The 13,110-nt window shown below is 36.4% G+C and overlaps 1 protein-coding gene across 1 annotated transcript in view; it reads left to right on the top strand.

The window, feature by feature from the left end:
• DMAP1 (DNA methyltransferase 1 associated protein 1) overlaps window positions 1-645 on the top strand; it is a 308,165-nt gene extending 307,520 nt beyond the window's left edge. Inside the window, exon 10 of the transcript XR_010859253.2 lies at window positions 302-645. The gene's annotated coding sequence lies outside the window, so the exon portion shown is untranslated. The remainder of the gene's footprint in view (window positions 1-301) is intronic.
• The last annotated feature ends 12,465 nt before the right edge of the window (window positions 646-13,110 follow it).

Genomic DNA, 13,110 nt, shown 5'->3' on the forward strand with positions numbered 1-13,110 from the left:
TTGGTCAAAGCAAATGTACCTCTGGATAAGCTGGAAAGCAAAGAGCTAAGAGTCTGGATTACTGAGTTTTCTATTGAAGAGCTGCCATGTGTAAGAACTCTACGTGATGTATATTTATCGGGTAAGTTTCGATTTCATTGATTGGGTATGGTTTAGGTATTACGACATTGAAACCACTCACAAAACTGAAGGATACCGAATTTGAGTGTGTTTTCCGTATCGAACTATCTTACCAGTACCCAATTGATCCAGTAATTTTAAAATTATTTTGTTATAATATGAGGTCTTTCTTCCTTTCTAGATGTTGCATCTGACCACCAAACAAGAACAGCAGAGGCTCTAGTGGGGAAGAACATCAACATACTCTGTGATGAAACTACAGATAGAATGGGCAGTTGTGTTTTTATCATCATATTCCAAGTCCCAGCTGAATCGAAAATAGAGCTGCACATTGTTCCTGTGAACTATCTTGATGCAGGAAATGCTACAAACTGCTCTTGTGCTGTTTTAGAAGCTCTAGCAGTTATAGTGTACCATATGATGCAGTTAAAGTTTTTGTTTGTGACAGTGCCCCGTATATGACCCAGTGTTATGAAACATTAAGTGTGGTCATAGGGGATCATTTAATGCATGTACAGTGGTGGGCACATAAGACCAGCTTGATTGGCAATAGTTGGGTCGCAGTGATGACAGATTTAAATCATGTGGTTGTAACCGTTACTACAGCGGTTACACTAAATAAAACACTAAACACAGTAAAGGGAGGAAAGTAAGTGCAGTTACACAGTACCAAAAAACACTACACACTTAGTGAAACATCGGCTGAAACTACGCGGGCTCCGCCGATAACAACATTAGTAAATATCAGTAGGGCCAACTAGATGACAATAAACCAGGAAGGTGGAAAGGATCTGAGAACCTACCAAGGGCATGGAGATGGCTTAGGCTGCAGTTTCCGAAATAATCAACCGTGACCCTTAATTTTCGAAATATTATTTACAAATGAATTCCGAAAAAATTCAGTCATGCAGAAGGTACCGACACATTACTATAGTAAAATACAACTTACATGTTCTGCTGAGATACACATATTAAACGTTCCTTGATAATAACTTCCTCCAAGTTCAAAGATTCAAACAAAAGTATACATCTAGTTACCAACCCAGTAGTACAATGCAATTTAGTAGGTAAGAAGGAAAGTAATATGCTATTACAATTTACAGTGAGGTTAAACGTGCTTTTCAAAACTCTGGCGTACATCAAGTGACACGGAACTGCTAGAGACAAAACCCCAAGGTTAATAAATAAAACTACAATTTACATATTTAGCGAAACAAGGAACGGGGAATGCCTCAGAAACAAACATGTAAGCCCAGCTGAAAAGCTAAGGCATCAGAAATAATTGAGTGGTGAATCTAGGTGAGGTTAGGGCAGACTCCTATATGAAAAAGCAAGCGAACAGTACAGGAAATTTAAGGTGGAACGGAAATCAAGAGTGCTTACCCCTAAAGTGGCCCATCCCGGTAGCGAGACAACGTCAAAACTTCGGACAACCAGACAGACCGCTCACAGACCTCAGACAGACCATGAAATGCTGCCTCGTTCTCTTTAAAAGGTAAACCCTGGCCTTGGAGTAGCCAGTTGGAATGCACGAGCCCGCCTATCGCCACCCAGATTCACTAATCACAACTCTTACTTCAGTCGCGATGTTAAAATACTTTCTCGAATATGCACAATCGCGAATCTTCCATTTCCAGAATAGTCAGAAAATACTTTCTAGAATACATAACCAACAAAAGGCAACACACCCTGTTCAAAAATTTGCGTCAAAAATTTTCTGGACTGTTCCAGTCAATATCCCTTTCAGACCTGAAAGAAAACTGGAGGCATGAATTTTTGTTTGTATGTCAAAAACTGACTAAAATGCTCCTCAATACACATATTGATAGTTTATTTTACAAAATAAAAACTAACATCCGAAAAAAAGGACCCACACAATTGTGCGTATCAAAAGTCAAAACCTCGTTGTATCACATACGATGATGTATCTTCAAAATTTACGTTCACTAACCAATGTACACATGTCATTGAATATATTCCGGTATTCAGTAAAGCTTCTAGATTAATATAAACGCAATAAATAAATACTTACTTTTGGCACTACTGCTTCTCGTCATCTCGCCGATCAACTGTGCTTTTTAAACTCTTCTTCCTTCGCCCTGGCGGTCAAGCGCATACTAAAAACAATTGAAATAGACGCCACGTGTCCCGCACAATCACTGCAGTCTGGTCTAGCGCCGAAAAAACATCAAATACGGTCAGGGATAAACAAAATACGAACCCGCACAATTGTGCATACTCGGTCTGAAAGGGATATAGAAATGTAATCTACTAGTTACAACCAACCTATGTACAACAATATTTCTTACACTGTACAGGTTAGGTACCTGAATGGAATACAAATAAAATATTCTATCACCACACTTCAGATCATACAGTAAGTACTGCGGAAGGTTTACAAATAAAGTCTTCAATAAACACATTCCACTTCCAATTTATTCTACACCTGTGACATGGTTGCAATGGTAAGGTCTGCATTTTTGAACACAATAAAGCGTAAATATAATTATTTACAATTCTTAACATCAAACTATGGTGCTTCAAAGGAAGCAAAGCTTTTTCCTGCACCTGTCATAACCCGATAGAATAGCTGGCTTCAGGCTGTCTTCTATTTGAGTGCTTACTTTACTGATGATGTTACATTTTTCAAGATGTCTGACATGAAAGACATCAACAACTGTGGTATTAAGTACCTGACTGATGTGAGTGATCGAGAAGTGAATAGGCTTCAATCCCACATGGTTTTTGTCACAGATCATGCAGCTGGATTGGTTGACCTCCTTACTGAACTTGAAGGGTCTCTGTATCCTACCTCTCATCTCATTTACCCGAAACTGCATAACCTTGACGCCAGTTTTACCTTCATTTCTGAGGGGAATTTTTCTGCGGCAACTAATGATACTTTCATTAAGCTCACTCCTCTACAGCAGGCTGCATGCAGAGACACATTTGTCAAAGCTACTTATTCTTCACATTTATAGAGACTAATATACTCTCCATAATGCAATATTTGTTCCTACTTCCTCAATGATACCAATACAAAAGGTCCGTTATTGGACATTATAAATTTTTCCAGCCAACTCATTCCAGGTTGCCAGTGTTTTGCCCCCGCGTGCTAGGCTGGGCTCATCAGATGTTTAATAACAGACCTTTTGTATTGGTATTATAAATTTACTCATTCGGAACAAATATTTCAGATTCCCTATGGGAATCAACATCTATATCAACTTCCTCAGTGTTCATAAATATGAGCTATCAACCCGTTCTGTCACTTAACAAGGCTAGGCTATTTCCATTGAGCACTATCTGCCTTCTTAAATGGAGCATCCTATGTCATTAAAGCACATTGGAAGCTAAAGACCCCAACCATAAGCATTTCGTGTCAATTTCTCAAGCTTTGTATCCAAAAAATATAATATTGAATAACACTGATAAATTAGATGAGCTCGAATAATTGTTTGGAGTAACAGATCTCTCACAAAATTATATCTGGTCTGGTTACTTTTCTCTGAAACATGCAATTCAAACCCAGATGAAAGAAAGTGAAAAATGTGATGTAATGTTTGCATTAACTGCAGTTCAGACAGAGTTCAGCATATTTGCTAAATACTGTCTTGAGTTGTTGTGGACCCCAACGAACAATATAGATAGCGAGTGCTTGTTGTCTCATTACAACACAGTGGTTACAGACAGACCGTGCAATTTGAAAAAAATGCACTGCTGAAGTACTGAAAATGTTTTTGTTTGAACCAAGGACAGTAATTGCACCTCATAACCTTGGAATCTTTAAAATTAATAATACCACGTGATTATTTTAACTTTGTAAATAGATGCTAATTTTGGAAAAAATAGATGCTAATTTTTCAGGTCCCTACTTATGTGGAAGGATGTATTCACTATAACGTGTCTCTGTGGTGATTGGTAGTGTGGTGTGTTCTGTGTAATGAAGTGGTATCATAACCAGTCCCCGAGCCAGTGGAAGTAATCAGATGAAACTAAAATCCCCAACCCAATCTAGAATAGAACCCAGATCCCTGTGAACTGAAGGCCGCTATGCTTACAGTTCAACCAAGGAGCCGAACTGAATTCTGCTTCTGTAAATAATTATGTTACATTTTAATGCAACTGTCAGCCCACTTGAAGCCCCATTTGGTATTTCCTGGAAGGGATAAGAACATTTCTAAATTCAAGGGTTCAGAAAGTCAAAGTAGGAAATAATATATCACAGGAAGAGAAAGTTTGGAAGGGAATCGCACAGGGTAGTATAATCGGTCCGTTACTTTTCTTAATATACACAAATGATTTAGGGAACAATATAACATCAAAAATAAGGTTGTATGCAGATGATATAATTGTGTATAGGGAAATAAATAACATTGAGGATTGTTCAGAATTACAAAGGGACCTTGAGAGTATCCAACAGTGGGTTGAAGAAAATAATATGAAGGTTAATGGAGGCAAATCAACTGTTACAACATTTACAAACAGGAGCTTTAAAACTGAATTTGAATATACTTTGGATGAGGTAGTTATCCCAAAAGATGGCAAGTGCAAATACTTAGGTGTGAGATTTGAAAGTAATTTGCACTAGAAGGGTCATGTTGATGACATTGTTGGGAAAGCATACAGATCGTTACATGTCATAATGAGGCTACTTAAAGGATGCAACAAAGAATTTTTTAAAAAAGTTACTTAAGTATGGTTCGTCCATTATTGGAGTATGCAAACAGTGTTTGGGATCCTCACCAAGAATACCTAATAAAAGAAATAGATAGTGTGTAGAGGAAAGCAGCAAGATTTGTAACAGGGGATTTCAGGAGAAACAGTAGTGTATCGGAAATGTTAAAGGAACTTGGGTGGGAAACTTTAAGTAAGAGAAGGGAGGAAACTAGACTTATAGGATTATATAGAGCCTATACAGGAGAAGAAGCATGGGGAGAAATCCGTGAGAGGCTTCAGTTGGAAAATAATTATATTGGAAGAACTGACCACAAGTATAAAATTAGAAGGAATTTTATCAGCAGCGATTGGGGTAAATTTTCATTCATTGGGAAGGGCGTGAAGGAGTGGAACAGTTTACCAGGGGTAGTGTTTGATCCTTTTCCAAAATCTGTACAGGTATTCAAGAAGAGAATAAACAGCAACAGGGAAAATAAATGAAATGTTAGAGGGCATTCGACCAGTGCAGGTTATTGTAAATAAAAAATTAAAAAATGTGTGTGAATAAATAATTCCATCCCCTGGTCTAAGGAGTTTCGACAGCCAAAGTAGGGGACTGCCTGTAGGGGTGAAGTACAGCGGGGACTTCGAGGGCCCTGGGACCGCTACGGTAGCTGTGAAGGCCCTTCAGGAACTCTGAAAAGTGGTGGCAAAAGGGGGCTCTGGTTAAGACACAGCAGGTCGTTATGCTACTTAGGTTCCAAAATTGTTAAAAAAAAAAAAAAAAAAAAAAAAAAAAAGTAATGTAAATTTTAATCTTATACCAGTTGCAGAGTATTATTTGAAGTAATTCCGCATACTGTATATGAGTTGACTATGTTTGTAAGTATAGGAGATATTATAAGTAGAATTTTGTAAACAATATAAATTTATTAAGGACGATCTGTTTGTTTTCTAGAAAAAAAAAATGTTAGCATAAATTGTATATTATTGTATTCTAGAAAAAAAAAATTCTTCTCTTGTTAATTTAAAATTTAGTGCTTGACAATAATGTATTTTAGTGTACCATTTGCCACCGAGGTAGACACCTCATTGTGCAAATAAAGAGATTTTGACCTACCTGTGTCGGTGCGAAGTAAAGCAAATTTAAAAAACCTCGGTACGCTGCAGTAATCCTATCTATCAGGGATGAGTGGAAACAGAAGACAAAAAGCACATCATAACAAGCAATGGTCAGTGTAATGTTATTGTTGATAAAGTTTATGAGCTTTCTATATTGCAGGCCTTCACATTCGTTCTCTTTCGACTGTGATATTAGGACGTCTTACAAAATTATTTATATTGTAGACTTTAGATCCTTATTCTCAGACTTTACATACCTGTTTTCACTAAATTCTGTTTACCCATTTTTTTCGTGACTCGGCGCTGATATGGACTTTGTGACAAAAATCCGAATTTATGAATATCTCTGTGGTTATATGCGGTACTGTAACAATATATAAGACACAAGTGATCGGAAATTTAATAACTTCTTATATAACTACTACTAACTTATGACTTAACTAAAGTTATGTTAGTTATATAGTATTTATCGATACGACCACTAATAACATAAATAACTTATTTGAGAATTACATTTCAGGCCTTCCCCTAAACTACCATTTCACTCGGCGTGAATAAAATAATTGATAGCCTAGATTGTAGTGGTTCATCACCCGACTTTACATACCGATTTTCATTAAATTCTCTTCAGCCGTTTTCTCGTGATGCGTGTACATACAAACAGACAGACAGAAATAAATTACGGAAAAGTAAAAAATGCATTTCCTTGTTACTGTGGACATGACCGATACAGAAATACCATTCTTTTCAAATTCTGAGCAATGTACAGACAAAACTCTTATTTTATATATATAGATTTGAGAATTACATTTTAGGCCTTCCCCTAAACTACCATTTTTCTCAGCGTGAATACAATTATGTATAGCCTATATTGTAGCGACTTATTTCCCATCTTTGTCTACTGATTTCAGTTAATACACGACCACTAATAACATAAATATTATTTTGAGAATTAAATTTCAGTCCTTCCCCTAATCTACCATTTCACTCAGCGCGAATAAAATAATTTAGAGCCTAGATTGTAGTGGTTCATCACCAAACTTTACATTCCGATTTTCATTAAATTCTCTTCAGCCGTTTTCTCGTGATGCGTGTACATACATACATACATACATACATACATACATACATACATACATACATACATACATACTGTCCCCGACGTAGTCAGTCAGCGAACACGAGACAATCCAGGGGTGCTCAGTTCGATGGCTGTAGGCTTATAAAAATAAATGAATGTGGCAGGATTAACATGGTGTTCGAAAAATAAGCATGTTCAAGGTATAGAATAAATATGACACTTTTATTGAATTAAATGAAATATTAGCCATCCTGAAGTCTGTGATGATGACTGTGATCACTACTTTATGTAATTTAATATGGCTCTTGATGTAACAAACTCAAATGCAGACAAATGGGATGGTACACGGCAGTTGTTTTCCCTACTATTCTAACAGAGTATTTTACATTGTTAATTTTCTTTATCGTCTTTAAAGTCATTAAATTATTTATTTAAAATTGAATCAAAAATTGTTATTCAAAAATGAGGTCTGGGCCAAGCCTTCCTCGAACAATCTGGAAAAAATGCAGTAATTGTAAGAACGAGTATAATAAAGAAATATCCAAGATTCATTAATTTGACTGTTATAACAAAATAAAATTTACGTTCGTTATATCAACAGTTTTGTAGTTATAAATATGAAAAGTTGAATTTGCCTTTGTTTCCTCTAAGTTAATCCGAGACGTCGGATATATCTGTTCACGTCGTCTCACATCTCTTTTCGTGAGAATTAATACTGAACTTACAAGCATCTGATCAATAATTGGACAAAATAAAACGCCTTTTGAGCTTACGAACATTCATAAATGGAGAAAATATCATCCATGTGGAAATCCCATCCACTATCCATCAATAACGTCAAAGTGTCACACATTATCAGAATAAACACATAGGAAATAATTCTCTAACTACTAGCAAATTACTACATCTACTGCTAACTACTGAAATTATCAAGAAGAAAATATCTACAATATTTACATGTCGACGAGTGTCGATCAACTTCTCACTCCCATGTTAACAGATTTATTGCGTTCCAACAAGATCGAGTTACCTCATGAGAGCGAAATATTGCATTAACGAATGAGCTTACCTAGTCACGAACCAAATATTATTGAGATATTTCATCGAAGATCTGTTCTTCAGGCCTAAGGCCTTCACGAACATTCACCTGTACCTTCAACTTGAAATTATTAAACTACCTGAGCAAAATTGGGATATTCTCACGAATTAAGAAGTGCATCGATTAACATGGACTTTCATTTTCTTCATCTGAATACACTAATATTAGACTATACTGCATTCGTCTCGAATAATCCATATTCACATTACAACCTAATCCACATCAGGCTTAATAGTATTACAACATTAACATGTGAAAAACTCAGTTTCACGAAGATTCATATCATGCGCAATTATTCCACATACTTTGCACGTACAGTGTACCACAATGACGACTCTAACTTGTCGCATCCTAATATCAGATATGTGTAGCCACAAAATATAAGGACCTACCATCGTCCTACAAATACATAATATCCACTTAAATGCGTCTCGATGATTAATTAATCCAATTAATTATCACATGCCACAATGCACCTATTCCAATTAAATTCATGCATAGAATTCAGATTTAATATCCCGATGACACGTTATCTCAAACACGAGGTACAGGTAGAAGTTCTAATTCAAGGAAAATATTGACAAAATATCCATTCATTAAATCCATCGGACATAAATTAACTCATATTCGTAACGAAATTCACTCAATAAGCAAGAATGGTTTCGATAACACATGGATAACTCTATCAGAACCCTCGCTGTCTAACTCATGGCCACATTGTCATTAAGCAATCACATGTGCTAATTTTACGACATATCCGAGCGAAAGATACAACCATAAATATGTGTCAAAATAAATTACTAAGAAGAAAGAAAGAATAGAACAAAACTACATAGAACAGATATAAATGAGACGTAATCGACTTAACTTAAGGAGATATCTTCACGTCTGGAAGTCTGGATTCTCAATCAGCCATTCTAGGATGAAAGAATCTGCATCCCGACGCCGCCGACGGTGGTCGATGGTTTAAAACTTCATGGTGAAGCACAGGTAATCCATAACACGAAGTTCCGTCCTCTTCTGGAAATGATCACGTCCAGGTCCTCCACGTTCACTCGTGAGAAAGCTGAAACTTACACAAAGTGCTTTATAATAAACTCCAAACACACACGTAACTGTATTTTGGAAATGACACGTACTTAAGGGATTAATATGTGCACATTCGACGTCTGATCACAGCACTGTTCCACGTTGTAGACAATTATCAGAAGTGTAGAGCACAGGAGCGAAGCCACTATTCCTGACGACAGTATTCACGATGTTCTACGTTGAAAATCTTGCTGGCAAGGACTCTGAGCCACTGAAGATGATAGTACGGGAACACGCCAGTATGTGAGAGTGAGTACTCTTATCACATGACTTAAATATCGTGTCTGGCACTCATGCACAGAAGTAAAGTCAATTTAGATACTGAATTCTTCTGCCGTATGAATAAATTATTTTATCACCATTTCAGCCAAAAGGTCGTGTAAATTAGTTCAAAAATTTTAGTTTTTAATTTATATCATCTAAACGTGCTATTATTCATCCAGTTTATTTTAATTTAATCCATGAGCACTCCGTAATTATGCATGTCACGCCACCAAAGATATTATAAATATTTCATTCATATCGTTCCTCGCAATTACAAGTGACACGCGCTAGCAACTTTTTTTCTCTCGCCAACCTTCATTTTTTAAATTTTATTTTGTTAGTCGACCAGCCACCCTCTTCATGTCAAAAAAACTTGTTCTCGTCCTCGAGCCAAGGTCACGCACACTCCCTCTCGCCGACAAGGGAACACAAGCCACACACCAACACCTGTACAGTCAGCTGTGACCTAATTGCGGCCACATCCACCTCTTACTGGGACAAAAATTTTAAACAAGGTTAAAATTTTTAATCACATTCGTTCCTTGAAATGTGGCCCATATACTGTCTACCTCACTGTCTAATTTTCCATGGTATTAGTAATTTCCAAACATCTGTCTGTTGTCTGAACGGATATCATCCTGCACGTCACAAACTGGTATTTCTTTGACGGCCAACCTGGATCTTTTCTTTTTTTTCTTTCTCCACTCTTCTGCTTTACGGTAGAGTCTTAGGTTCGAGGCGTTGAATATAAATTCCTGTCGTCCATCGAGACTTTATACTCGGTAGGCGTTGTTGTTATACGATCTTATAACCTTAAATGGTCCAGTATACAAGTCAGCAAACTTGCCGTAAAACCGTCCTGTAGGGCTGGATACCATTGGTTTTCTCACTAAGACCAGTTCATTCACTTGTAAATTTCTGTGGAATCTTTTCTTCGCAACTCTGCGTAACCTACGGTCAGCCTGTTTCCGCAGGTGCTCTGCTGTTATTTCAATGCGCCTTGCTGGAGTCAGTTGTACGTCAGACGGACATTGTACGATGTTTTCCCAAGGTCGAGAAGGGAACTGCCCGTGTTGAATAAGAGCGGGTACCTGGCCTGTAGATTCATGGATGGTATTGTTATGACAGTCCATAAGAATAGGCAGTACTTTTATCCAGTTCCAGTGACATTGTCCAGAATAAATCCTGCAGAACTTAGCGATTTCGGGCATGACCCGTTCGGCTGGGTTCCCGGCTGGATATCTGATTGAATTTAAGACGTGTTTGGTACCAAGCTGTCTCATGGCTTGTTGGAATTCCTGAGATGTAAACTGAGAACCATGGTCCGATAGTAAGAACTCCGGTTTTCCTATCGTAGGTATCACGTTACGTGTAATGCGTCTCAAAATTGACTTGGCATTACTCTTCTGTATAGCAATGAGTGTATCTATATCTCAAAACTTTAAAAGTTTACTGAAGTAAAAATTGGTATTTAGAATCTTGAAAAATAAGGAAACACGTATTTTTTTGTTTTTTGAAAATCCCAATAGGAAGGGTGAAAAAGGGGTTGAATGCCTTTAATGAAGGTACTTATATCTCAGAAACTGAAGATATTGCAGACCTGAAAATTGGTGTTTGGGATTTCCTTTAAATATAAAGAAACACATATTTTTTTGTTTTTCACAAACCCAATTAATGGGGGGTCAAAATGGGGGTGAATTTTTAAAATGAATGTATCTATTGCGCCGTTCCCGCGTCCAGGCATGGACGCAAGAGATCCAGACTAGCTCTAAGTACAACATTGATTCGTTGGCTAAGATCTATGGGTTATGAGTTCCGTAAGAGAAAAACGCTCTGGTCAGTTAACGGCAGATTCTAACCAACGTTGGAAGACGTCTCTTACCCGTTACCAGTTAGATACCATATCCATATTAGTCATTAGAGAAATCGTTGTAGACTTAAGATAGTACGGTCTTACATCTAACACTAATTCTAGGAAGACATAGAAAGAGTAATGAGGTTCTAATATCCCACATTTATTAAATTATTAAGTCAGACAATAAAGGAAAATTCATAAATTCAATCGAATGAATATTTCTTGAAGTAAATAACTCTATATTATTCTTAAAGTCTGTGTTCATCACCAATGTTCCAGAAAGTCATGTCATCTGACTACTGAATCATTAATTCACAGTACAGTGTCGTGACCTCGTTATATCAAAGGTAAGAATGGTTGAACCTACGAAGTTACCGTAATATAAACGCATTCTAGGGCTCCATCACTCCATTTGATAAGTCCTTTAGTCCCTCAAAACCGTAGAATATTAGAAGCAAAGTATTGTACAACATTAGGGAATTATTTATAAAATTAATGGTTTCATTCATATGCAATTCACCTAATAAGTTTGGTAATATTGAATTAAATTAATATAAATGAAATTAAAACATTCGAGTGAATGGTATTGACAAGAAATGAACATTAAAATCAATAACTTTAAAAGTGTTGGTTGCATCCATTAAAATAAGAAATAAAGAATTATATCAGTTACTATTTACAATGTCTCCGATTAAACTTTCTTGAGAAAAATAAAGAACGCATTTGGAATCGTCAAGTAAGTATTCAGATAAGGATTGGAGTCTATGTTGCCTTGATATCGGTTATTCTTCGAATAAATGTGAAATTCAGTTCATTAATACCTACTCCCTACTCATTAAAATGATACATGTTATTTAAGTTACACTAAATGTTTGTATCCACACAGGTTAAAATTCTCAATGATAATCATCACAATACTTCTCATGACCTGGATTGGCTAGTACACTCTCATATGCTTTGCCGTTTAAATATTCATATTCATATGCTCAATTGCCTCTTAGTCACTCATATTTCCTTGTGTTATTCACCGTAAGTTAAGCTATGTCCACTGGAAGTCGTAATCACCCTCAAAATAATGTTATCGTAAGATTTAAATTATAGACTTAAGATAATATGACCTTAATTCAGGGATAAATATTAATTTAAGTGCGTATTTGGTTGTAAGAAACGTCATCACACATATCCTACTAAGTTATTATCAAACATACTACCAGTGGAAAATCTAGTTGGTTGGAAGACACTATCTTCGACTAAAAATCCTTGTGTGAATATATATGTCACCAGTGATCTGTCTAGTAGCTTGAGTATTATCCAAAATGTGGTTATAAACTGTGAGAGTTGTCAAAATTATCCGAAATAATTCAGTGAAGGCCTAAGTACAACCATGTCTACCTGTATGATTATTCAGATGATCTCAACATGGATAATAGCGCTGCCCATCAGCCTCTAGATCGTATCCTAAACTACGTGATTCTGCATAAGATTAAGAACTACCGTTTGGAATTGGCAAAGATTCAATGATAATCTCAGAAAACATCACTTGAAAATCACTTCATCTCACCTGTGACAACTATGACTATACACTCGAAGAAAAATAAATAAATATGACCATCATAAGTCACTATCATCCTTATACCATTTCTATAATATGTCAATTATCACTCTTACTTCACGTATAATAAATCTCTCACTATATTATATGCATATCAATTCATTAAACTGCACGCAAAATGTGCCACGACATTCTTAAAATATCACCTTACTTCCTACCGTCATAGTGTCAAATTTAACATCATAACTCTGAGCAGTACAATGCCTTAT

Source organism: Anabrus simplex, chromosome 2, assembly GCF_040414725.1.
Source record: "Anabrus simplex isolate iqAnaSimp1 chromosome 2, ASM4041472v1, whole genome shotgun sequence".
Lineage (NCBI taxonomy): Eukaryota > Metazoa > Arthropoda > Insecta > Orthoptera > Tettigoniidae > Anabrus > Anabrus simplex.